The sequence below is a fragment of the Neophocaena asiaeorientalis genome, unplaced genomic scaffold (assembly GCF_003031525.2).
Source record: "Neophocaena asiaeorientalis asiaeorientalis breed wild unplaced genomic scaffold, Neophocaena_asiaeorientalis_V1.1 scaffold171, whole genome shotgun sequence".
Taxonomy (NCBI): domain Eukaryota; kingdom Metazoa; phylum Chordata; class Mammalia; order Artiodactyla; family Phocoenidae; genus Neophocaena; species Neophocaena asiaeorientalis.
Window position 1 is genome coordinate 9,842,365 of NW_020174013.1, and position 12,295 is coordinate 9,854,659.

The window sequence follows — 12,295 nt, forward strand, 5'->3', positions numbered from 1 at the left end:
CATTTCTCATGTATCAGCTGGGATCTGGACTTCCCCAACTCATATTTCATATTCATGCCTTGACTAGCCTTCTTCTGTAAATGATCCAACAGCCAGACTGAGGTTCTCCTATGAAGATATTTGTCAGTATTATACCTCAGAATAGTTTAAGTATTATAAACCTTCATATTGCTGAAATAACAATATGACTCCCATAAATTGAATAGAAGAAGTTATTAAATGAGGAAGAAATTCCCAAAATAAAACATGAACATAAAGTAGTTTTTAAAAAGAAGACATAAAAACAGAATAGATAACATTAAGATGACAGGATTAAGATCAAACATAGCTTTTATTAGAGTAAATAACATGTTTCTTAAAAAATCTCAGATTGTATTTAATATGTGTATATGTCAGAAACAACTTAAATTCCAACAAGAACACTTCTTAAGTTCATTCATTCATTAAAATATGCAGCCATCAAAATGGTACAGGAATTACATATATGTCCAGAAGTTTATATAAACAGGTAGCAGACATCTGAAAGCTACTAGTACTGTTTTTCTCTTTGGGGTGGAACTAAGGGTTGAGAAAAGAAAGACAACCCTTTACAGCCTCATGCCAACTGCCTAATACTTTTTAGCTTCTAGTTCCCTTACCTGGGGGGAACAGGAGAGTACTAATAATTTTAGTATCTTAGAAATACATATTTACTTACATAGATATGTATATATATTTTTTGAGAATTTCAAGCAGAAGAAATATATACATTGTTCTGCATTTCAACTTCTTAATGTTTCTCCTGTTTACCATTTTCTCTCTATCTCTTGTTACATGTTTTTTGTCTTGATCACATGATGAATACACTGCAGACGTCATACCCTTTAATACTACGTATATACTCCATAAGAACAAACATACTGTTTGGTTATCAAATTCAGGAATTTAACATTGATATAATACTTTCATCTAATCTATAGTCCCTATTCCAATTTAATTTGCTGTTCCATTGGTAATTTTTGTTTTCAGCTACAGGGTGTAGTCCAGGATCATATGTTAGATTATCATGACTCTAATCTGGACCAGTTCTTCAGCCTTTTTTTATCTTTTATAGTATTGATTTATTTGAAGAATACAGGACAGTTAAAGTATAGATGATCCTTCTTTTTGGGTTTTTCTGATTCTTCCTTATGTTAAGATTCGGGTTATGCAATATGGGCTGAAATGCTATGAGTGATATGTCCTCCCAGGGTCACATCCAGACTCCCAGAATGTCCCATTGCCTATTATTGGTGATGTTAATTTGATCACTTGGGTAAGAAGTTGTCCAGTTTCTCCACTGTAGAGTTCCCATTTTTTTTCTTTTGTGATTAGATAATTTGTGAGGAGAAAGTTTGAGACCAGGTTGATTGATATTCTGTTCCTCATCAAACTTTCCCCTCCTAGATTTAGCATCTTTTGATAATTCTTGTCTGAATACATTTTTACTGTGCTGTTTACAAAATTGATTTTTCTAACACATTATTCTTTCTGTATTAATTAATTGTCATTCTGCTCTAAGGAAAAGGTTTCCCTTTATCTATTTATCATGAGTATAGAATAAGTGCTTTTTTTCTGACCATTTGAGTGTTAGTTACAGATAATTCCTCTTTACCCCAAATATTTAAGTGTGTATTTTCTAAGAACAGGGATATTTTCTTCCATAACCACAGCACAATTATCAAAATCAGAAAATTAGCATTAATATAATACATTATCTAATATTTTCCATATTTCACTAGTTGTTCCAGTAATGGCCTTTGTTGGGGGGAAAAAATAGTCCAGGATCCAGTCCAGGATAACACATTACATTTAGTTGTCAAGTCTCTAGTCTCCTGTCTGGAACAGTTCTTCAACCTGTCTTTCAAAAATGTCAAGGTCATGAAAAACATATACCAGTTATTTTATAGTGTCCCTTAATTTGACGTTTTCTGATGTTTGTTTATGATTAGATTGAGCTTATGCATTTTTGACAGGAATATCATAGGAGTGATGCTGTGTCCTTTTCAGTGCATCATATCCTGATACCAGTTGTCTCATCACAAGCTGTTAATTTTGATCACTTGTTTTAGGTGGTATCTGTTAGATCTTTCTGCTGTAAAGATTCTTAATTTTTTCTTTTAAATTAACAAGCATTTTGTGGGGAGATACTTAGAGACTGTAAATATTCTGTTTCTCAGCAAATTTTCATACACTAAGTTTAGCATCCAGTGATGTTTCTTGGCTGAATTAATTGCTACTCTGATGGCTGCCAAATTGTGGTTTTCCAATTCTGTCACTCCTTCTACATTTACTAGTTGGCATTCTACTGTAAGGAAAAGACTTCTCTTTCTCACTTATATTAGTATGAACTCATAAATTCCTATCTTATTCAGTCTGTTACTCTCATTTGTTTTAATGTCAAATTGCCCCATATTTGGCCAGTGGGAGACCTTTTAGGCTGGCTTCTGGGTCTTTTTGACATGTTTTTATCATTCTTTGAGAAATTTCTTACTTTTCAGCACAAAATGTTCCAAGTTTATCTTGTTTTTTTCCCTCCACCCTATCCCTGGAATCAGCTATTTCTTCAACGATCCTTAGTTTCTTTTAGTAGAGAATGGTGTTTAGAAACTAAGATCTGGGCCTGCTGGGTGTCATTGTTTCTAGGCCCCTTCAACAGAAAGAACTAGGAAACATATATTAAAAATCACCAGTTTTTCTGATATCTCCATTTCCAATCCAACCCCACAGGGTTCTTCCTTGTCTTTACCCATTCCATATTTGTACCTTCTTCCACAGTGAGAACCCAGGCCTCCAGCATCATTATTTGCAGAACTCTGATTTTTTTTTTTTTTTAACTTTTGGTTGCACCAAGTGGCATGCAGGCTCTTAGTTCCTGGACCAGGGATCAAACCTGAGCCCCCTGCAGTGGAAGCGTGGAGTCTTTAACCACTGGACTGCTAGGGAGGTCCCCAGAACTCTGAATTTTTTAATACTAGTCATGTGTTTTGTAATTAAAAATAGTTTTAAGTTTTTAAAAAATCTAAGTAAGCAAGTAGGAGAATTATACATGTGAATGTCATTCATTAGTCTGTTACTACAGAAAAAAAGTTTGGGAACTTTTGTGCATGTGCTGCCTCCCAGATAAATTTGGTAAGTGAATAAATGGTAGTAAATACTTGTTTCGAATCAGCTAACATTTATTGGATCTATAATACATTCACATCCCTAATCAGACTACTGTTATTGGTTCCAACTTTTTTGCTCATAAGCAAGAACTTGATAAACAACCCATCAAATTAATGTAAAATTGTAAAAGTAAGGGGTGATGATAGACACAAAGAAAATATATTGAAAGAATATAAAGAGAGAGACTGGTTCAAAAACAACAATTCTAGCAGAAATAAAAAAAAAGAATAGGAACTAGATTAAGATGATACTAGGAGAATCGAAATGAAGGGACAGATTTGAAAGACCTGATATAAGATTTGACAGCCTTGTTGACTAAATGAGGAAGTCAGAAGTTGAGTCACAGTGGGTCTCATTTAGATGTTGTAATAGTATTGGTTCTCCACCAGAGGGCAATGGTGTTTTTTCTTGGTTTTTAATTTTCCATCATGCTAAAAGATTTGCAGTTTTAGCAACTTAAAGATCAAATAGATGGACGTAAATCTCCAACAACATCGTGAACAAGATATCCAGAGAAACTTAACCATGCAATAAAAATCCTGGAAAATATTTACATATATACATATGCATATAAGTATATAAAATTTGTACATATGTATGATTTTAAAATACAGAGTTGATTAAACTGGCGAAAAAGTGATGATGATCCTCAGAGGCCAGAAACAAAGGGAAAGTGCAAGTCCAAAGTGTAAACTAGCACCAAAGCCAGTACTTGCCTTCAAGAATATCTTCCAATCTCGCAGTGCCTAAAGCCTACATCTTAAAGCATCACGTGCATGGAAGACAAAGCCTTGGACTTGAGCAAGGTGGGAAGGTTAGATAAGAGACATGTGCATTAAGCATGGAGCCCTACAAGGCAATGATTTCAGTGGATTTACTTTAAAACCCCACTTATACACAAAAAGGCAGTGGGAATACGTTCTTATGGCCTTAGCCCTGGGAGGACCAGGGGAAGAAAATTTAAATCTCTTCAGAGACTTTAGCACAAAGATCCAGAGATAGAAAATATGAAGTAGAAATTGAGACATGAGAGGTAGAGGCAAAAGGTCTGACCTACATCCAAAAGAGACATGTTTAAACTTTTTTCATAATAAATAGTTTTTTAAGAACAGGAATGAAAGAGACTTTTTTTAGGCAAACGAGTTTAAACCAGCAGATCCTCAGTAGAGGACATTCCAAAGGCATACTTCAGGAAGAAGAAAATGAGCTCAAAAATTAATGAAATGTAAGAAAGAATGATCAGTCCCAGAAAATGGTAAATATGCAGGTAACTGTAGACAAACATTGATTATATAACAAGATAATATCTAATTTGTGGAGTTCATAAGAACTAAAATACTAGGAAATATTAAAATATAGTTGATCGGGTTAAGTACTTAAGAAGAAAAAGATATTGACAAACTTTCAACTTGGTCAAGTTAAAAAATACATGTTAAACTTTCTCAAATAACAAAGAATAAAATAAGGAGCATATTTTGCAAACCAGAGGTATTATATGGAATGAGAGAAAATATATTAATCCAAAAGAAGTCAAAAAAGGAGGGGGTGGGGGGGGAAGCATTTAGAAGGGACAAAGTAAGATGAAGGCAATAAATTCAAATATCTCTATTCACAACTGATGTGAATATACTAACTTTTCCAGTTAAACAAATATTGTCACTTTTTTTTTAAAGTTCCAGCTGAATACTAAAGTGTGTTTATAGTAAAAGGATGGGAAAGTATATCAGGCAGACACTAACTAAAATAAAACTGGTGTGGCTATATTAATGTAGAAAAAGTAAGTCTTAAGGCAAAAAGCATTACTAGAGGGAAGAAAGACCATTACATACTGATAAAAAGTTCAAGTTTCCAAGAAGATAAAGCAATTCTAAGTTATATACTGCTAACGATATAGCTTCAAAATATATAAAACAAAAATTGACAGAAGTGTTCTAGTGAAAGATTTTACGCACTTTTTGCACTAATTCATGAAACAAGCAGACAAGCCTCTTAGATAGCCTCATCCACCAGAGGGCAGACAGCAGAAGCAAGAAGAACTACAATCCTGCAGCGTGTGGAACAAAAACCACATTCACAGAAAGACAAGATGTAAAGGCAGAGGGCTATGTACCAGATGAAGGAACAAGATAAAAGCCCAGAAGACTAGACTTTAAAGAATGTTACAAGAGACAAGGAAGGACACTACATAATGATCAAGGGATCAATCCAAGAAGAAGATATAACAATTATAAATATATATGCACCCAACATAGGAGCACCTCACTACATAAGGCAACTGCTAACAGCTGTAAAATAGGAATCGACAGTAACACAATAATAGTGGGGGGCTTTAACACCTCACTTACACCAATGGACAGATCATGCAAAAGGAAAATAAGTAAGGAAACAGAAGCTTTAAATGACAATAGACCAGATTTAATTGATATTTATAGGACATTCCATCCAAAAACAGCAGATTACACTTTCTTCTCAAGTGCGCACAGAACATTCTCCAGGATAGATCACATCTTGGGTCACAAATCAAGCCTCAGAAAATTTAAGAAAATTTAAATCATATCAAGCATCTTTTCTGATCACAATGCTGTGAGATTAGAAATGAATTACAGGGGAAAAAAACGTAAAAAACACAAACACATGGAGGCTAAACACTACATTACTAAATAACCAAGAGATCACTGAAGAAATTAAAGAGGAAATCAAAAAATACCTAGAGACAACTGAAAATGAAAACACCACAATCCAAAACCTATGGGATGCAGCAAAAGCAGTTCTAAGAGGGAAGTTTATAGCTATACAAGCCTACCTCAAGAAACAAGAAAAATCTCAAATAAACAATCTAACCTTACACCTAAAGGAACTAGAGAAAGAAGAACAAACAAAACCCAAAGTTAGCAGAAGGAAAGAAATCATAAAGATCAGAGCAGAAATAAATGAAATAGAAACAAAGGAAACAATAGCAAAGATCAATAAAACTAAAAGCTGGTTCTTTGAGAAGGTAAACAAGATTGATAAACCATTAGCTAGACACATCAAGAAAAAGAGGGAGAGGACTCAAATCAAAATTCGAAATGAAAAAGGAGAAATTACAACAGACACCACAGAAATACAAAGCATCCTAAGAGACTACTACAAGCAACTCTATGCCAATAAAATGGACAACCTGGAAGAAATGGACAAATTCTTAGAAAGGTATAACCTTCCAAGACTGAACCAGGAAGAAATAGAAAATATGAACAGACCAATCACAAGTAATGAAATTGAAACTGTGATTAAAAATCTTCCAACAAACAAAAGTCCAGGACCAGATGGCTTCACAGGTGAATTCTATCAAACATTTAGAGAAGAGCTAACACCCATCCTTCTCAAACTCTTCCAAAAAATTGCAGAGGAAGGAACACTCCCAAACTCATTCTATGAGGCCACCATCACCCTGATACCAAAACCAGACAAAGATACTACAAAAAAAGAAAATTACAGACCAATATCACTGATGTATATAGATGCAAAAATCCTCAACAAAATACTAGCAAGCAGAATCCAAAATACATTAAAGGATTACACACCATGATCAAGTGGGATTTATCCAAGAATGCAAGGATTCTTCAGTATACGCAAATCAGTCAATGTGATACACCATATTAACAAATTGAAGAATAAAAAATTACAAAACTAGAACAAAAAATCTTAAAATTTCTATGGAGACACAAAAGACCACGAATAGCCAAAGCAGTCTCAAGGGGAAAAAACGGAGCTGGAGGAATCAGACCCCCTGACTTCAGACTATACTACAAAGCTACAGTAATCAAGCCAATATGGTACTGGCACAAAAGCAGAAACATAGATCAATGGAACAAGATAGCCCAGAGGTAAACCCATACACCTATGGTCAACTTATCTATGAAAAAGGAGGCAAGGATATACAATGGAGAAAAGACAGTCTCTTCAATAAGTGATGCTGGGAAAACTCGACAGCTACATGTAAAAGAAAACCATAGCCAGGTCTTGGAAGCAACCTAAATGCCCATCGTCAGAAGAATGGATAAAGAAGATGTGGTACATGTATACAATGGAAAATTACTCAGCCATAAAAAGGAACAAAATTGGGTCATTTGTTGAGACGTGGATGGATCTGGAGACTGTCATACAGAGTGAAGTAAGTCAGAAAGAGAAAAACAAATATCATATATTAACGCATATATGTGGAACCTAGAAAAATGGTACAGATGAACCGGTTTGCAGGGCAGAAATTGAGACACAGATGTAGAGAACAAACGTATGGACACCAAGGGGGGAAAGCCGTGGGAGTGTGGGGGTGGTGGTGTGATGAATTGGGCAATTAGGATTGACATGTATACACTGATGTGTATAAAATTGATGACTAATAAGAACCTGCTGTATAAAAAAAATAAAATTTAAAAAATTTTTTGAAAAAACAAGCAGCCAATATATAAAACTTCAGTAAGATTTGAACAGTACAATTAACTAGCTTGATCTAATGGACACACAAAAGATCATCCCAATAACTGAATAATTTGCATTCTTAAGCATGCCAGGAACATTTATAAAAAAAAATTAATCATGTACTAAGCCATAAGACAGGTCTCAACAATTTTCAGAAATTTGATATCAGAAAAACCAACCTTTAATCACAACACAATTAGGTTAGAAATCAACAGCAGAAAGATAATTTTTTAAAACTATACAGTCGGCCCTCTGTATCCTTGGGTGCTACATCCATGAATTCAACCAACCACAGGTTGAAAATATTCCCCCCAAAATTTTCCAGAAATGTCTAAAAAGCAAACCTTGCGTTTGCCATGTGCTGGCAACTATTTCGATAGCATTTACATTGTATTTTACAACTATTTATGTAGCATTACATTATAGGCATTATAAATAATCTAGAGATGATTTAAAGTTTACAGGAGAGAAGATGTACATAGGTTATATGGAAATACTACACCATTTTATGTAAGGGACTTGAACATCTGTGAATTGTGGTGTGTGGGGAGGGGAGGGGTGTCCTGGAAACAGTTCCCTGCAGATATCAAAGGATGACTGTATTCAGAAATGTAAGACATACTTCTAAATAATTAATGAGTTTGAAAAATCATAGTGGAATTAGAATATACTTAAGATCAAATAATAATGAAAATATTTTATCAAAACTTGTGGGATACAGCTAAAGTGGAATTCAGAGGCTTTAAATGCTTATATGGGAAAAGAAAGTCTGACAATGAGCTAAGAATTGGACTGAAGTTAGAAGACAAATCCAAAGAAGGTAGGGAGAAGGAATTAATAAAAATAAGATCATAAATGAATCACATGTAAAACAAAGATACAGTAGAAAAAATGGAGCTCAAAAAGCAAAAAGTTCATTCTTTGTAAAAACTAGTAAAATTCTAAAACCTATAGCAAGACTGATAAAGAAAAAAATCAGGAATAGTCAATTTTAAGAATAAACAATGGAACATAATTATAGATAAAGCAAAGCAAAAAAAAAGAATATTATGGATGCTTTTTTGCCAGTATGAGTTGAAGAATATTAGATGAAATGGATATTATCTTATAAAAATAATAATGATTGACTCAAGAATAAACTAAAAAACCTGAAAGGTCCTATAATCACTAAAGAAATTTTATCACAAGTCAAACATTAGAATGAGATGGTTTTACAGGTGAATTATACAAAAATTCAAATAACAAGTGATTCCAAACTTACACAGACTTTTTCAAACAAGAGAAAAAGTGGGAATACTCCTCAACTCACTTATAAGGCTAGTATAACCTTGTTACCCAAATCAGGCAAGTACTGTAAAGAAAAGAAAATTACAGAACATAATCAGTCATGAGCATAGATGGAAAATATTAGAAAACTAATTCAGCAATGCATAACAGTTGATCATATTATTTTGTGACCAATACGAGTTTATCCCAGGAATGCAAGACTGGCCAACATTTTTTAAAATCTATTAATTCATTACCCACATTAACAAATTAATGAAAAAAACTATGTGATTATTTTTTATAAAATCCAACAAACAATGAAAACTAGAATAGAAATTCCTTAACCTAGTGAAAGGTAACATCAAAAGCCCACAGCAAATATCCTATCAATTATTAAATACATTGACTTTAAAATTAGTAACAAGACAAGAATGCCTACTCTTACTTCTATTCAACATTGTACCAGAGATTCTAGCAATTGCAGTAAAACAAGACAAAGAAGAAAAAAGGTATAGAGATCAGAAGGAAAAAGCAAAACTAATTGTTTGCAGTATTCCAGTATTTTGTGGATCCCAAAAGAATCCACAGCAAACTATTAGGCTGAATAAACAGTTTATCCAATTTACCACAAAGGAGATCAGTACACAAAAGTAGAATGCATTTAAGCATACCAGCAAAAACAAAATGTAATTTTAAAATATACCCTATATAATAGAAACCAAAAATATAAGAATAAATATAACAGAAGGTGTCCAAGTGCTTTGGAGAAAATTATAAAATTTATTGAACAAGATAGAACTCAACAAGCTGATCATAAAATTTATATGGAAGAGCAAAGGGCCAAAAGACACTTTTAAAGAATAATAAATTGGAGGGTCTTGATATACCAAGCATCAAAGTTTTTCATAAAACTGAAGTAATAGGACTCTTGTACCAACACAAAGACAGAGAGACCAGGCGTCGATGAATACATATATGGGAAGGTGGTATATGCCACAAGTGGCATTGTAAATCAGTGGGGAAATTCTTCAGTAAATTCAAACTGGATCCCTGTACACAAAAGTCAAATCCAGAACTTAGACGTGAAAGGTAGTCCTGCTGTCCAATATCAGAAAACAGTTTTCTAGATTTTGTCTGGTTTCTTAACTGTTTAGAGCAGTAAGGTAAGTTTGGTTCCTGGCAGTCCATCATGGTCATAAGTGGAAGTCAAGTGTAGTTTTGTAGAGTTTTCCTCTTCCCACACAGTCTGTTTCCTCCACGTTGCTTTTATGTTTGTTTAGGTCTCTGTCTTCCTTGTTAGTTTTCTTCAAACGTCTGGCCTTTTTTTCTTTCTGCTTACTCTTAATAGTGTGGGGAGACTATTGGAAACTCTGCTTGTGTTGGTAGACAAGTTGACCATGAGTTTCATGTAAGGCAGAGGTTATCAACAGTAACACTACTGATGTTTTGGATCGGATAATCCTTTGTTGTGGGACGCTTTTCTTGTGCATTGTAGGATATTTAGCAGTATCCCTAGCCTCTACCCACTAGATGCCAGAACCCCCAACCCTACCAAGTTTTGTGAAAATAAAAAATGTCTCCAGACATTGCCATATGCGTCTTAAGTTGAGAATCACTGATTTAGGGTGATTCTATCTAAGCTGTTTGCAAAGGGACTGTTGAAGTCAGTATATTTAGATACTTCTTTTTGAGGTGGTCATATTCTCCACAGAATAGTCCTCCAATTTCTCTTGCCTAAGGATAAAGTGGAAGAAAGCAGGAAGCCTTAGTATTCGATATACAGGCATTCACTTATTTTTCCTGTTTTAAGTACTTCATACCGACCCTCAACTGTGCCTGGTTTTCCTCCATCCAGAAACCATCTGTTTACCCATCTCTGGAGCCTAAATCTCTAGACTTTGGCCAGAGTGTGGGACGGGCAATCACCAGTGATGTGGAGTATGGGGAGGGGAGAAATCCAGGAAGCTACGTGATCCTCAAACAGCCTTCATTCAACCAGTCTTCCTTATTTCAACACCCTGTTTCACCCCACTTCCAGAGGCACCATCAATCCTTGAGTCTTTTGAGGATTCTGGAGTGCATATGGAATTTATTTTTATCTTTACTTAATGTCAGTTTACAATTTGGTCTTTCAAGTTTGCTACAATTTGGTCTTTCAAGTTTGCCAAGTCCATTACTATTTGCTTTCTACCCTCCAAAATTTGGTTCCTTTGGTATCCTCTTTCACTCTCTTTATCCTTAGGATTTATGCCACCCCCTTAAGCGCCTTTACTGTATTTTTATGTGAGGAGATTGAGCAGGATAAAAATTAGATATGTTTCATTCCACTGTCTTTATCCAGAAGCTTCAATTCCATATACTTTTGATAGTTGTCATGTTTCTAATTGTCACCAGACATTTACCCTTTGGAATGTGGGCCGTCAAGTGGAAGGGAACAGATACAGCCTTTATTTCCTTCCCCTCTTTCTATTTCTTATAGATAATATTATAATTGGGAGGTGGGAATGAAGAGAAAGATGTTAACAGAGGATATGAGAGATTAACTGGTTGAAACTGAAGTTCATGTTGAAGGGTTATGGGAGATATGAATACAATAAATAGATAAGGTGGGACCAGATTATGAAGCCTACAATACTGGTTTGAATATATCATATTGGATCCAGGAGGCAGTAGAAAAGCATTATGGACTTTTCATCTGAGAAGTGATTTGATGAAAGTAGGTTTTATAAATATTAATCTTAAGAGCTCAGATAACAGATGGACAAGAATAGGGAATGAGTAGAGGCAGAGGAGCTTTCCAGGAGACCGTGGCTGATATCCAGATAGAATTGATAAACTAGGCCATAATGGGAGGGATGGGAATGGAAAGGACAGATTTAAAAGTCATTGACAAGGAAAGTTTGATTGTATTTGTTACCTCCAACAGGTATAGAAGTTAAATAGATCACAGGTGAATGTACAGAATCTCATATTCATGGGTGGTAAATCTAAACACATTATATAAAATGTTGGTGTGGCAGGAAATGTGCCTGGTAGAGCACCACATGATTCAGTCATTGAGAAAAGGCCCAATCAAGACAGCTCAAGAAAAAGGAAAGGGAGGCTGTTGAGAATTCACAGAGGGGTCTCATTGGAATATAAACATTCCTGAAGAACAACCAGCCTTCTGGGACTGGAATGAAACAGAAACACTTTCTCTGTTTTACTTTGGCTTTTTCCATGAACACATCTTGTACAAGGCCCACAGATGGCTATTCTAATCCCTGAGGCCATGTGACCTTTCTGGCTACATCTCTACCACCAACTGCTTCTTCCCTCTAGTCTTTCAGTTAAATTACTGAAAGAGAATTTGGACCCAGCTCCACCTTTCATTTCAGGGCAC